Consider the following 15,992-nt stretch of genomic DNA (forward strand, 5'->3'; position numbering starts at 1 on the left):
TATACATGCATTGATATCGGAAAATTGTGTGGTATATTTGATTTAGTTTATGGTGTATTATTCTTATTTGACCTTTATTAATAATTTCTTGAACTTTTTAAAGTATTTTTAACCTTAATTACATGTAATTTTGAAATCTTTTTAAAATTTCTCTTTAAACCATTTAGAATTTTGTTTTTGTTTTAAAATTATTTCTTTTCAACTCAAAATTAAATATATATTTCATAAGGTTCCCTAATCAACTTATTTTGTAATAACCTTTGTCGATTTCGCTAAAAGAAACCCTACGATGGAATTTAGAAATTTTTGGAGTCTGTTATTTCTATATTCTTGAGGTGAGGGATCAATTGTAACGACCCAAATCTTTATAATAAGCTGAGATCATTACTACTCAAAAGGAAAATAAAACTTTTTAAATTACATTTAAAGGTAAAACAAATCTTCATATGGTCAAAACTTCAAATAGTCATTTAAAATCATAAATAAGTAAATCAATAGAAATAAATCTCAAAATAACAAATTCCTAGTTTGGGCCCTATCTAGTTTTAAAGAGTAAAATAAATAAAAGTGTATGAATACTGAAACCAAAATCTGATAACATTAGGCAGAAGCAAAACGTTCCCTATGGCATGCTACGGTCACTTCTTGTCGTCATTCGTCAACTTTCCTCTACTCTTACCTCTACCTTTGCCTGAAAAATTAAACATAAGAGAGTGAGTATAAAAATATACTCAGTAAGGGACCTACTACTAGTCCCGCTAGGTGGCTGTTAACTTCCTATTAGAGTCTTGTAGTAAAGTGGTACCCCTAACTAGCACGTTCCCAAACACGTGCAATATGTGATCCCGTAGGAACATCTATGGTCTTCAGTGAACACAAGGAACACCTAGGACAAACTGGTCTTTAGTGAATCTTGAAGGAAACACTAAGACAATCAAGCTGTGAGTGACCCCGTCGAGCCACTCATAAATATATCATCTTATACTTGACTAGTGATCCCATCAGGCTACACAGTCATAAAAAGGTGGTGATTCCAAGGGACACCCATGTGAGTACGACTCTAATAGAAAAAGCTAACAGTACACCCTATCCAATAGCATGCAACATAACATAGCTTCATAAGTGTGGCATGAATATTATTCGTAGCAGTCTTAATGATGGGATTAATAATTCATGCATAAACATCAACATCATCAAACATGATTATCATCACACTACATGTCATAACTAACAGTCAACACAAACATAAACTCGGTCCTGATCATCAGTTATCATAACATAAACTCATTATGCATCTCAGCTACAAGAACACATTACAGGAAATTACACGTAAGCTCTTACTTCAATTTGAAGGTCTAGTAGGAGAATCTCTTACCTGAAGATTAGTTTAATCCAAAGAAATAAAATCCTAACAGCTAGGTCAAGCTTCCCAAGAAAGATCCCAAAGTTGATGTCGGATCCAACCCAACCTTAATTTAGGACAACGTTCCATAGCTTACTTCCAATCCTTTAAGAAAAATAATTCAATTAAATCCAAAATTAAATTATTTAGGGTTCAACTAATTCCTTTTTGGGCATTAACCCCAAATCAAACTTACCAAAAATATAGGTGAAAAGGCCAAAATGGGCTTGGCGGCTAAAAAATGGCTAGGTGGCTCGGCTCGGGCTGCTGGGAGACGTGGCTCGCGCACACACATATACACACACGGCTCGATGAAGACACAACTAGGAGTGGCTCGTGTGCGCGGCTCGAACGCTTTGGGTTCGGCTAAGGTGCGCGAAGATGGCTCGGAGCAGAAGTCGACGGTGCTGGTTGAGGCGTTCACGACTTGGGCTGCACGTGAAGACGGCTCTTCGAACGTACAGAACACGTTTGTTGATGACGCCGAGCGACAAACCGTGATGACAAGCGGACGACTGGTAACTTGCGACAGAGACGCTGACGGCTACGGACGAGCAACGAAGGTGGCTTGAGCCAAGGATCACGTGAAGGGAAGCTTTAGTGTGTGCGGCAGTCGAATGACGAACGTTTGTCGACGCGGCGGAAGAAGGAGGGAGGCGGCTGATCGAGACAGAGACAGCTGTGACGGAGGAGGTGGCGATGGTGAGGGGTGGCTAGGGTTTTTTTTCATTTGTGAGATTAGGGTTTTAATTGGAAGGGATGAAGTGCACAACTCCCCATGCCTTAATAAATAAAAATAATAATAATAACATTACTATTATTTTTATTTCTCTCCCTACATTTAAAAACCCACAAAATCTTCTTTTTACCTTCTTTTTAACTTTTCCCAAAATAAAAACCAATACTTCTCTCTCCTCAACCAATCACATCACTTTATCTTTCCAAAATAATAACTCACTCTCTAATAATTATATTATTTTCATAATACAATTATTTTAAACTTTAAATTCAAAATAATTATATACTCTTATATAATTATCCAAAATTCTCTTAAATTCATATCTCCTAAAACAAACAACTTTAATCAAAGTTCCAACTTTAAAAAATTAGATATTTTTCAAAATATCTAATAAATTCCAATCTCCAACTTTAAAAAATTAGATATTTTTCAAAATATCTAATAAATTCCAATTTCCACAGATAAAAAATATTTCAACAATTGAAAGAAAATTAAATCCAAAATTTTCAAAATTAAACTTAAGATCTTTAAAAATAAATTACATTAATTTGGGACGTTACATCAATATTTGTAAGAGTTCGAGATTTGATCCCAAGAAAAAAATGAATTTAATCAATGTTTTAAAAAAAACACTTTATTCGAAGACTAACCTATGATAGAATTTGAGAAATTGTAATAGTTTCTCATTCTTTTAAGGTGATGAATTTTTCCTCAATATAGTCTAATTAATGGGTGTATCCCACTTATTTTATGGGATCATTGCTTCAAATATTGGAGTGGGGAGCAATGAAATAACACATAATTTTTTTTTAAAAATGAATTTTATTCAAGACATTAAATTTCGTCACTGTTTCTAAACGAGTGTTACGGGGTGCTAACACCTTTCCTGTACACAAATGACTCTCGAACTCAACTCTAACTTTTTTTAGACCAGTTTTTATTTTATTTAAAATGATTTACTTTATTTTGGTATCCAATCATACCGTAAAAAAGAAGATTGGTGGCGACTCTTTTTTTTTTCGCTTTTAAAATTAAACCCTTTTTAAGGATGTCTGCAGCTCTGCGTCGTCTTGGGTACGTGGCGAAATCTAATATCAACCAACTTTTAGATTTGTGTAATTCATCCATGAAACAATGCGTAGAAAAAGTAATTAGGTCATCAAACAAGTTGAGTATAACGATTCATACCACTTTGGAGGGTTAATTTTATTTATTAAAGAAACTTTAGTTGACCAATTCAATAATATTATGATTTATCTTTCACATTCTTTTGAAGGGGTTCAAGTCGGCACTGAGTTGGAATTCTCATCAGCTCAATTTTCTTTCCATATTAATAAAATGTATATCTTCTTGGATATTATAGAATGGGTGAATTAATTTTTGATATATTGGTCAACTCTACCTAACTATATATTTAATTAATAAGGTTAGAAAAAAAATACTTTTATGCCACAACTTTTACGAACTAAGAATTTAGTCTTCACCATCAAAAGAATTATGGTGTGACACCAAAGTTGATATGGAATTTTCAATTAAGTTGGTTTTTCTTTTATTTATTTATTTTTTATTTCTACCATTCCTCTGTTAGTTTCAAAAATAATATCTTTTTTCAAACTATCGGCAAAAATAGGTTAGTTACAAAGAAAAACACAGGTTTGTTAATTATGAAAGAAAAATAAAAATGTATTAGAGTTGAAACTATTGTAAAAAATAGACTCCCTTGGCAGTCAATAATTATTACTTTTTGACGGTTTGACGATTTTAAAACCGTCATTGAAACTAACGTCAAGAAAATTAAAGTTCATGATAGTTAATAAATGTTAAGAATAATAAATGTTGACAGTTTATAAACGTTAAGTATACAAATGTTCATGACATGTAAAAACCGTTAGGTTGTATGTTGATGTTAACGACATTTCAAAAACGTCAAGAACATACTTTTTTTATATTTAAAACACATCAAGAATATACTTGTTTATGACATTCGAAAAACGTCAAGAATATACTTATTTATGACATTTGAAAAACGCCAATAATATACTTGTTTATGACATTGAAAAAACGTCAAGTCTATTTCAAATTTTTTTAAAATTGTATATTTGATTATATTTTTGTTCTTGTATTGCCCTTGTAATCCTTATAGTGAGATCCAACAATATCATAAATATGCATGAGGACAATTCCAAAACTTTAACATAAACTAATATTTCACCATATATAAATATATGAACCTTTCGAAAACTTTATATATTTGTTTGATACTGTCATATACAAAACCTCTTACTTCCATTCAACCCCAACCAACTATTCTATTCCAAAAACCAGACTCCAATTCGAGTTCAAGAAATACAAATTGAATTAAAGAAGCTTGATACTCAATGACTTTGGATGAACTTAATTACCTTCGAATACAAACTTGGATTTTACAACCTGAACTAAAATACAACAATATCAAGTTAAAATATAATGGATTCACGTAGCAACATTTTATCAAATAGTTGTAATTGAACTAAGATATTTTTCACTCTCCTGAAAAAGACTTGAGTGATATTAACAAATCTATTAATCCCATGCCCCTTTGCAATTAAGTCACTGAGAGATTTGAAACCAAAATAGTTATAATAATAATAATAAAAAATTAGCCTCATACACATTTCTCAGGAAACAAAAAGGAAAATAAACTATACTTCCATCTACCTAGAAACCCAAAAGAGAGATACAATAATGAATATACACAAAAACAAAACCATAATATGACTTCCAAAATCTACATTTCAAACAACCCAACCGTCGATTACACTCATTTTCCCTAGAAGGTTGTTCTTCCATCTAAGAATCGAATAACCACACGAAAACCAAAAACAGAAAAGCAAAACCATAACTATTAACCACTCAAATAGAACAAAAAACCATTCTTCAATCTAAGCACCCAATAACCAAACACTAATAATCATTCAAGAGATTCATTGATAAATAAGTAATGAGATACAAGAGATAATCCGCACTGATATCCATGAGTTTCATTCACATTAGAAATCAATGAATAAGATGGAAAAGGAAGGAAAACAGGCCTTTAGTTGATAAGGTAAAACTATATTGCACACAGGGGTGGAGATTCAATAGAAAATAAGTTTTAAACAAATAAGTGTACAGATATAATAACATTAAAATTACTTGATAAGCGCATTGTCATTGCTGAAACTAATTTCTCTAAAACATGTGAGCATTGATCAGTTAAATGAATCTTAAAATTGGAGAAAAAATGCAGCAACGTTTACAATGAACAGAAAAAATGAAAATAGTTAGATGAAGATATAAGATTATATAATTGAAGCAGGCAGGCTTCAGAAAAAAGTGCATTTCATTTTAAATTACTGAAGAGTTCGGGCATCCTACTTGGTTAGAAAGCAAATATATAAGTTAGGGTGCATGCTTTTAAATGAAAAATCCACAACTACAACATATAAACTACCACCTAATTCAGAGTCCAAACAATGCAAGTATGCAACATCTCAAATATCCAATATATATATACCTAGCTGTAATTTGGTTTCTGCCTCTTTTTCTTACAACAAAAATCATGTAGCTTATACTTTGCCCCTTCAATCTCAAACTATTCGTCTATACCATCAATGGTTACAACTGTTGTAATTTTGGTATCCATAGAACCCGACAAGTTGATGAGAGCTTCACACTGGCAGCATTAAGCCTTGCGATTTCTTTTTGCATTGAAGAGCCGGAAGCAACAAAAGTACCATCAACATAGACACTTTCGACGTTCTTGGATCCGTTTATCCAATCAACATGCTTCCCATTTATTTGGCAAACTTCAAAGAGTATAGTTACAGGTCGGGGCTCTACTTGTAACTCTTCAAGAGTATAGATAGTCTCTAGCAAACCCCTAATAATCTACAAACCATTGAAGACAAAAATAAAATTAATTGGTGCCCAGTTAATAAAGTAATAATAATCATACTTCAAATGTCAGCAAGAACTCTAGGAGACTTCATCAACCCACCATAAGGAACTGAGTTACTAACTTCTAAGGCAACAAAATCAACAAACTCTTTAACCTGAACAATAAAAAAAATATAGACATGAACTTAAAACAAGGTTAAAAAAAAAAAAAAAGCAAACATAAATAGAATTGAACTGTTTGTAAAAAAAAAAATCCTTAAAACAGTTGTTTATATAATTGTAAAATTAAGATTAAATACAAATTCATAAATTCTTGAAATTTAATATTTGAAACAATGAGGTAGAATCTCAAATCTTTATCTTTTAAGTACCCATGTATGGATAAGAGAATGTGAAAACAAAATAAATAGTTAATGTTTTATTTTATTTTATTTTATTCTGATTAAATAATAAATCATTATAACTTCTGTGTGTAATAAGTATTTTTTTTAAATACAAAAAGGTTTCATTGGTCACATGGATGGTGGATTCTTTTTTCTTCTTCTAATTATCAAAAAAAAAAATTTTTTTTCAAGAATACAACAAAAATATTTGCACTGTATAGATCAATTCTAAAATCTGAAAAAAAAAATCATAGGCTCACAATGGGTAGAGTTATAAGAATAACCCGAATAAACTGACAACCCAAACCACCTAACCGTGGGTTAGTTTAAAATGTGGGTTGGATTGAGGTTAAAATTTTTGTTTTTTTTCGAGTTGGGTTGGGGGTTGAAAAACTTGGTTCAACCCAACCCAACTCGAATTAATAATATATATATATTATATTTTTTTATTATTTATTTAATAAAAGTAAAGTTACTCTGTAGGAATTAGATCAACCTCTCCCTCTTGTCAGTCGTCGGCACCTTTTCAAATCTCAAGTTCCTATCCTCTAATTCTCCCTCATATTAAGACCATCTCATTCTCCAATTCTCCCTCACGTATTATGGCCGACCATCTCCGATTCTCTTTCGTCGGTGCCTTCTCATCCTCTTTACTCTACGACCATCTCCAATTCTCCCTTATGTCTCAACCTGCATTTGTGTTACAACTATCTCCTATTCTCCCTCTCATCGGCGCCTTCTCATCCTCTGTAGGCCTAGCCATCTCTGATTCTCCCTCTCTTCATCTGAATAAGTTGCCATCTTGATTTTTCCTATTTTTTCACTTTTTGTTTATGCACTCCTTCTCACTTTAGGGTTAGTTGATAGGCTGTTTCTTTAAGAATTGAATCAAGTCTTGAACAAGGGTCCCCACCCTCTCATTGGCTCAAGAGGGATTCAGTTTATAGGTTGGACCATAAACCAATTGTTCAATAGTGGATTAGTAGAACTTAAAGAACAAGATGTAATATCGGGGTAAAACGGTATTTCGATCCAGCGAAGGTTACGAACAACCCGTGAAGGATTAACTAACTGATCATGGTTATATCAGATGAACACGAATATATCTATAATGAGGGGAGTGCAACTACGGAACTTTAGTAGAATGAACCGTTAGTTAATGAATGTTGATTAACTCGGTCTAAAAGGGTTTAGCAAGTTAATCTCGGATCGTTAGAGCCCATGATCTATAGGTCCATTAGGTTCTCCTGCTAGCTCATATGGAGTTAACTTAGAATAGTTTATTGGAATAATTCGAATTGTTCGAATTAGGTAAAGAGAAAGAAACCAACAAATATATGTGATATAACCTTTGGTTATAAGTTTTAGGAGATTTATGTTTAAATGTGATTTAAATATTTAAAATATAAATATAAATTCATATTGGGAAGCTCAGATTAGGAAATAGTCAAAGTTGTAAAAAGTCAAAATGTTGACTTTAAACTTTAATCGACTTTATATTCAAATGTGATTTGAATTTTGGAAAAATGAATGTGGATTCATACTTGGGAGGTTGGAATTAGTTAAGATGAACAAAATGAAACAAAGTCAAAATTTTGACTTTTGGCTTGAAAAAGTCAAAATGTTGACTTTTGGTTAGAAAAAGTCAAACTTTGACTTTGGCTTGAAAAAGTCAAAGTTTGACTCTGATTTGAATAGTCAAATCACCATATTGCCCTTGGACTAAATTCAGTGGAAAAATCTTATATTTTGTTAGATCATCCTACTAACACTTGGGATAAGTGGCTACATGAGATGTAGACACCATGCTACTAAGTTCCACTAATGGTTAGTGGAAGGTTAGATGTTGAGATTTAGCCAAGTAAGTACATGCAATTACCTGGCATGTAATGATGATATAAATAGGCAATTTTTCAAAATAAAAAAAAGAAAACTTTTTTTCATTTTGTAATTTTGACTTACAAAATAATATCAAATTTGTTCTCTCAAAGCTCAACTCTTAACTCTCTAATTTCCATCTTTCTCTCAATTTCCTCCACCTTACGAGTCCCACAACCTGGTAAGTTTGGAAAATCGCTAGTCAACTCTAGTGGTGGTCCTGACATTGAGTTCGTGGGGAGATTACGAGGATCGGGAGGCTTCGAAGTGAAGTTTTCCTTTAACACTAATTTTGTTTTTAGTTAGGGTAGTTTTGATGCATGTTAATTTCTAAAATAGCTTAGATGCAATTAGAGTAGAATTTGATCTTTAATTATGCTGCGCTTGTCTTGATTTCCTTCATTTACTATGTGAGAGAGATATCCTATTTGTGAATAAATGTCGTTTTAACCCATCTAATGATTCCCACATTAAATTCATACGATGGTTACATGGACATCTTGTTTTTCCTAAATCATTAAGATGGAATTTTACAACTTCAAAAAATCTAGCTACTTCTTTTGTATAATCCCTTGAGAATTTATCTCAAAGTTTAATCCAATCTTTATCAATGATTTACTTTCAAGTCACTGCACGATTCAGAAAACCGATAAACATACATATACATTATGAGAAAAGTTAGAAACATTTTATATTTTGTGTTTGTAAGAATATAAATTGTTGTTTTATTTTGCATAAGTTTTAATATTCAATATCTTAAAGGTTATAATTTATCTTTATGCACAAATTTGGGTTTGTTTGTTCTCTGTCGTAAAGTTTGTTATCTATAGTTCTATTTTTTATATCTTTACTAAACGTGCATCATCTTGTTTGGCTAACGTTCAAATAGAAAAATATTCATAATCATAATTATAACAAAGACCAACTATTTTCTCATATACCTAAATTTAAATTCTACATACATCTAAACAATTTTACTCATTTAAAATAACAAAAATAAGATAAAAGTGTTTAACACACATTTAAACAACACATATTCATGAACAAACACATCTCCTCTTTTAGATGAAACATTATTTGTTTTAAGATGAATAAATAATGTAAATTTAAAGCAAATAAACATTGTTAATTTAGAACGACACTAGATTCTATCAATTCAAACTTCAAACAAATATAACAAGAATAGATTCTATCAATTGAAACTTCAAACAAATTTAAAGCAATTAAAACTATTTACATACATGTTTTCTGCAAATTAACTAATGGATGTAAGAGATTTATTTGCTTAGAAAGTGAAAGGGTGCACGGAAGGAGGTGTGGTGGCTTTAAAGAATAGGTGGTGAAGAGTGGTCGAACTGAAGGGTGAAGGGGGAAATTAGTAATTGGGAGGGGATTGGCAAGGAGAAAATTGGTGAGGAGGGGAGGTTCACGATAGATATCGGTGGATAGGGAGAGAGTGTCTGTGAAAATCGATAGTAGGTGGGGTTTGTAGCGAGCGAAAAAGTTCGGGAAGGGCCAAGCGAGAAAGTGAAGTGAAAAAAGAAATTTATGTATTTAAGTCGACATGGATAGCGTTGGGGATGAGGCTATGTCGACACCGTCCCGTTAGCGCGTCGAAGAAAGCTTCCCCTATGGAATACTCCTGACGTTCTTCCCGACGAAGAAAATCACTTCGGGAGAACCGATGCCAACACGCTTTGGTACTTTGGTTGACGCACTATGACATCGAGAATTCCCTTATTCCTTGTAGTTTCATGGTTGTTTTGAGATTGATTTGAGAGAAAACACAAGAGTAGAATGAAAGCTCTGATCGTCCAAGTTACCTATTTATAATGAACCTTACATGCCTAACTTTTAACACCTTCTACTTGCCGAAATCTAAGTGTTTGCATGCCATGACACTTGGATTCCACTCCACCTCTTGTTCAAAACGCCTTAAACCTCTCTTAGCCACATGATCTATCTCATGTGGCCCTTGCATGCTTGCTTCTTATATATCTTGGTTGCATGGTCTTGCTCACCTAACACACCCTTTAATATGCCTAGCAACTGCCATGATTGCACATTTTGCCTTAGAGGTTATTGGCACTCCTAAACGCCTAGCATAATGACCACGTAACCTTGTCCTTAAAGGTTTTCATGACATGGTTGGCCACCTAATCTATCTTTAAAACGCGTAACTCACTCATGGCCGCTTACTTTATGTTCATAGAGGTTATTTTGACAACTTTGATCGACTAACCTCCTTTTGGCCGTAACACAAACACTTAACCAAATTTCCTTTAACCTTTCTTACTGTAGGCTACATTGAGACACTGACTATGTCCCTTATACCATGACACTTCAATAGTGTCACTTATCACCTAACGCACTTAATAAAATTTCTTCTTAATTTCCTTTCACCAAGGCTACATGAACCTTTAAAAGACTTTAGGAATCCTAAGGTTTAAGGTTTACATCGCGAACACACTACAAAAAATTTGGCCTTTAATGTCAGTTGGCAACCAACATCTTTGCGAACGTTATTAAATGCCTTTAATGTCGGTTGGACTTTAATGTTGGTTTATAACTGACATTAAAGGCCTCTTTAATGTCGTTGAAAATCGACATTAAAGGCCTTCAATGTCAGTTATGAACCGACATCCTTGATGGTGTTATTGAAGACCTTTAATGTCGGTTTAGAACCAACATTAAAGACCTCTTTAATGTCACTTTAAAAACGACATCTTTGCCTTGTTCTAGGCCTGTTTTTTCAAATTTATTTTAATTAAATTGTTTTATCATTGTCCATTTTTTATTGACCAACGTTGGGTCCGTGTAGATAAATATTTTTTTCTCAAGCCAACAAATCAATGAAATTAATATTATTTAAGAAACTATAATATTTGTCTTTTACATTTGTATATACAAAATGAAATCTTAATGTTGTGTTTATATATACATTCTAGAACAGTACATGAAAAAAAATCCTAAATAATTAGAAATCTTAAATGCCTTCTAAGCCTTCAACCTTCAACGGTCGCCTAAAGTAATCAATTTGAAGTCAATAAGCAATTCCCTAATGTCTTATGTGTACCAAATTTTGACCTATTAAAAGAAAAGGAGCAATGTACCTGAGAATAGTATCAGAAAAAACATAATGGAAAGAACCTAATAATGTTGTAACTTGAAGTTAGTAAGCAAGAGAAGAACTTGTTTAAGAAAACAAAACACCCACAACTGATAAACTATTAACCCTTTGACCCAGACTTGAGTAATACACAATTGTATTGGACAATTTCTACAAATCATGTGCTAGTAACAATTTCAGCATGGATCCAAAATTATATTGCCTAATTACAGATACGACTCAACAAAGGATAGTATTTTCCAAGTGCCACAGTTGACAAGTCAAATATCTTCTGCTACAAATCTAACCATTGAAGAAAATGAAAAAATTGCAATGCAGAAATTAGAGAATTGCTAGTTAATCTTCACTTGTGCGCATCAATCACAAGTCTAATTTTGAATCACAAATCTAATTTTGAATCAATAATCTTCACCAACTCAAGATAGTGTGTGCTTCAATCAAATACCTTAAAGTCATCACTGCTTGATACAAACATGGAAGGTTCAGAACGTGAAAAATCAACACTCCAAGCTCGTTTTTCATGTTATTCATACTCCATAACACTATGAAATTACTTAACAAGCACCTTTCGTTGAATGAATTAAATACATCCTGACCTCAAGCCAGCAACATCATGTCTCGATCCATTATTTGTAACAATAAATCTAAATAAAATTTGAAAAATTATGTTAGGTTCAAAAAAAGTACAATACAAATTACATACCAACTATGAAGCCAGCAAAGCAAGATTAAAAAGCATTCTCAAAGAAGATATGTACGAGTCATGTATTGTGACTAGCTAAAAGATGCCAACAACTATGGATGTTCACTTGATACTTCCTGTTATATCTTGAATGGGATCAACAAAGATAATGAAAAGAAAAAATAGTGTGGGAGAAAAATACCTAGATATGTGTACACAGATGAAAACAAATATGGCTTAAAAGCAATCCAAGACATGTTCATACAAATTGTGAATCGAATGCGTAAGGTATAAGAAGTTACTTTTGAAGACCTATAACGAAAGAACTTTTCTGAACCGCCTACTTTACCATAAAGCTACAAAATCAAATCACAAAGTATGCTTTGATCTTTAAGTGGTGGTTGGTTGAATCAACGTCCTAGTAAGTTACACAAAAAATTTGTAGGGGCATTCATTAAACATATCTCTCCTTCATCTCCCGATCACGAATAATATATTTACAACCTACATGTAAGTTTATGTTAATCTATCATCTTCAAAATCATTAAATCAGTGATTAGAAAGAAAAAGAAAACAAACCTATGATAAAGATACTGGTAACAACCACACCTCTTCCCATTCTCTGGCAAGAACCGATAACTTTCTCATTCTCATGCAAGACCTTCAGCTGAAAGTGTGATAGTTCCATGGTTCAATCATTTTCTTAAAGTTGCTCCTGCACAGAATCATCTTTATAACCAAATAGATCATGGTGAAAGAAAACACATAAGTTCTACATTTAGAGTACTCAAAAAACAGAACAACACTAAAATACAAAACAAAATGACTACAAAGAACTGGAAGTTGTAGCCAAGACAGAGAAAAAGGTTAAAACTTTCTTTTCCCAGTGTCAATTCTAGGTTTTGAATCGTGGATGGAGCATGACGAATTTTACTCGCATATGAGCGTCAATGATGGCCGTCTAGCCCGGATCTGAGCTGGACAACAAAAGGAACTCAAATTTGAACGAATCTCAAGCACATACCAAAGCTTACCTCATACACACAAACATAAGTGTGTCTATATATATATATATATCATTAATTATTTTCATTTATATTAATGTAATAACTATAGAAAGTCATTGAAAACTATGCTTAAATAGTGAGATTATATAATAAATATAAGTCGAGAGTTTGAGGAAAAAGGTCACAGAGTAAGAGATTTGGTGTTGGTGGCGATCAAGTAATATGGGAAAATAAAAACACCACTCAATCAGTAACCGCTTATACCATTTCAACACTTTCATTAATAATATAGAAGAAAAGAAATCCTTCTCCTCTCTCTAACTCCCAAATAAACAGACAAGAAAAAGGCAACAAACAAAATTGAAAGAATAATTGGGGGTTGAATAACTCGGAGCAAGAATATAACTACTAAGAAAGAAAACTTTGTAAATGATGTTTAAAAAAGAGAGAGAAAAAGGAAAAAAGCATCTTAAAGGTTGAATATATTATTCTTCCAGTAATACAATTCACAACTTTAATTTGTTTTTCGTTAGTCTTAGAACTTGTAGCACTTTTCTAAATTTGTTCTAAATAATCTTGTGTCCCATATGAACTACTGAGAGTTTCAATGGATTAAATCAAACAAAAGTAATACAAGGGGACATTTGTTCGACAACAAGCATGCACATGAAATTTTTGAAACAATGGCTTAAGTTAGAAATGCTAATAAGACGTGCAGAATCTTCAATGTTTTATCCAATTATATGCACCTTATTAACATAATGTAATCACAACTAGATGGATAATAAATTATAACATGAAGCAATCATTTTATTGATAAAAACAAAAACTGAAACTAACAACCAATACCACAAACTATCTATTTCACAAACAGATATATGTATTAATTAGATATGGGTTAAAACCTTTAAAGTTAATTTATGAATCTTATTTGTTGCATAATTTCATAGTTTAGCTTCCCTCTTTAGGTCCGGTTGGTCAAAAACTTGACCACCACCTTGGAACTATAGAAAACTCATTAAACAAGTTTAGAAAGATATTGGATGTCTTCACGGTGATATCTTGCAATTAAACAAAGGAGTGAAGCAAAATTCTTTGGATGGTGAGCTATGCAATCCCTTAAGCTAAAAAGTAAATTGGAAGATAAACTATGTATTACTTCTTGAAAAAAAATTTCTGCACTAAGTTTGGAATAATGTTTTTCTGCAGTAAGTTTGCATATGAACAGTTACTCCAAAAAAGCAGAAAAATGTTAGCTTTATTTCAAATTTTGAGAACTCTTTGCAAGGATACAGAGAAAACATAAGGTTACAACGTTATTCCAAGAAAAAACTTAGTTTACAAGAAACTACTTTACTGAAACACTAACCGTAGCAGTAGAGTTAAGACAAAACCACGAAATCCCACTAAAAAGAAAAGGATAAGGGCAAAGAAAAAATAAATCGTTGTCTCAAATGGCACTGACTTAGTTGTTCTGTAGAAAGTTATTCTTTCTCTTTTCTTTAATTAATAATTGGCGTATAAATTTTTCTTTATTACTTTCTTCTAATTTTTATTCCATCTTCTGTTTTCCAAATTTTGTGGAAGACATGCAAAGGTGCTTGTTAATAGTGTAGACCAAAAGTAATGAAAATAACACTCAAGAAATAAAAATACACAACCCAATCCAAGGTCATTTTTAAATTACTAATTGCACATTTGCAACGAGGAAATGCAACATAGATTCAAGAAAAATCATACAATATCAGAATCGTGAAGATAAATGATTAGGAGAAAACAACTTAGATTAGGAGAAAACAACTTACCAATGGATAGAATGTTAAAATACAAATACATCTTCACCTAAGGTTGGGCCACTTTAAAAATGGGTTGAGAGAAGAGAACAATTTAGGTCAACACCTCCAATACCCAACTCCAACACCACAAAATTCGAAAGCCCTACAAAATTGCAGAAAAATGAAAAAATAAATAGAAAGAAATCAGTGAAAGTAGCAGCCCGTAAACAATTTTTAAAAGAACAAAGAACTTTTAACACAAAGAAAGCTTGAATAGGAGTATCGACCTATAGAAGTTGAAATTCGGAAAGGAGAAATTGGTTGCAGATATGAAACAGAGAGTGTAAAGAAGGGGGAGAATGGGAGAGAGTGGAGTGTGGACAAATAATTGATTAATTTTTTCATAACAAAGACGAGAACAAGGTTAGGCATGTGGTGGCTCGACGACAACAAGGTTGGGCCCGCGGGATAAAGGTATTGGATTCGACGACGACTGAGCACGGGTTGGCTTGACGGATTTCTTGTGGCGGTTGTTTGGAGTAGAGTTAGGGATCGAAGGCATGAGATGAATATTGAGAGGAGTAGGAAAGAAATTGAGAAAGTGAGAGGGATTGTAAAATCGTATGGTTTGGAGAGAAAAGAGTAAAGTAAGAGAGAGAAACCATTAACTTTTTACAAAATAAAAATAAAAAATAAAAACCGAGCTTTAATGTCGCTTTTAAAAAAGGAGGATGTTAAACCGACATTTAAGCTCACTCTTTAAGTCAGTTTAAAACAGACATTAAACATCCGACTTTTGAAAATCGACATTAACTCATTTTTCATTTTTTCCACCTGACATTAAAGCCCGGATTTCTTCTAGTGACATAACCAATCTCAATAGTTACTGTTGTATAATACATATAGTTAAATTGTCAAGTAAAATAATGTATTGACTATTAAGATACAGTGATAGTCTAATAGATCCATGAGCGTGAGATTTTTATTTGACTAATTATTGCTTTAGTATGTTTTAAGGATCAATTTTGAATTTTGTGAGATTTTGTGGAAGTTTATGTTTTAACCAACGTTTAAAATA

General features: G+C 32.4%; 1 long non-coding RNA gene across 2 annotated transcripts; it reads right to left on the reverse strand.

The window, feature by feature from the left end:
• Positions 1-11,169: 11,169 nt before the first annotated feature.
• LOC103496800 (uncharacterized) lies at positions 11,170-15,524 on the reverse strand. 2 transcript variants are annotated; one of them, XR_001763643.2, is made up of 5 exons: positions 15,202-15,515; positions 14,945-15,077; positions 12,712-12,847; positions 11,896-12,094; positions 11,170-11,407 (listed from the first exon to the last, which is right to left on the reverse strand). It is a non-coding gene; the product is annotated as an uncharacterized LOC103496800 (long non-coding RNA). The 2 variants fall into 2 exon arrangements; XR_539244.3 differs by having other exon boundaries at positions 11,170-12,094; positions 15,202-15,524.
• Between the last annotated feature and the right edge of the window lie 468 nt (positions 15,525-15,992).

This window comes from Cucumis melo, chromosome 6, assembly GCF_025177605.1.
Source record: "Cucumis melo cultivar AY chromosome 6, USDA_Cmelo_AY_1.0, whole genome shotgun sequence".
NCBI lineage: Eukaryota > Viridiplantae > Streptophyta > Magnoliopsida > Cucurbitales > Cucurbitaceae > Cucumis > Cucumis melo.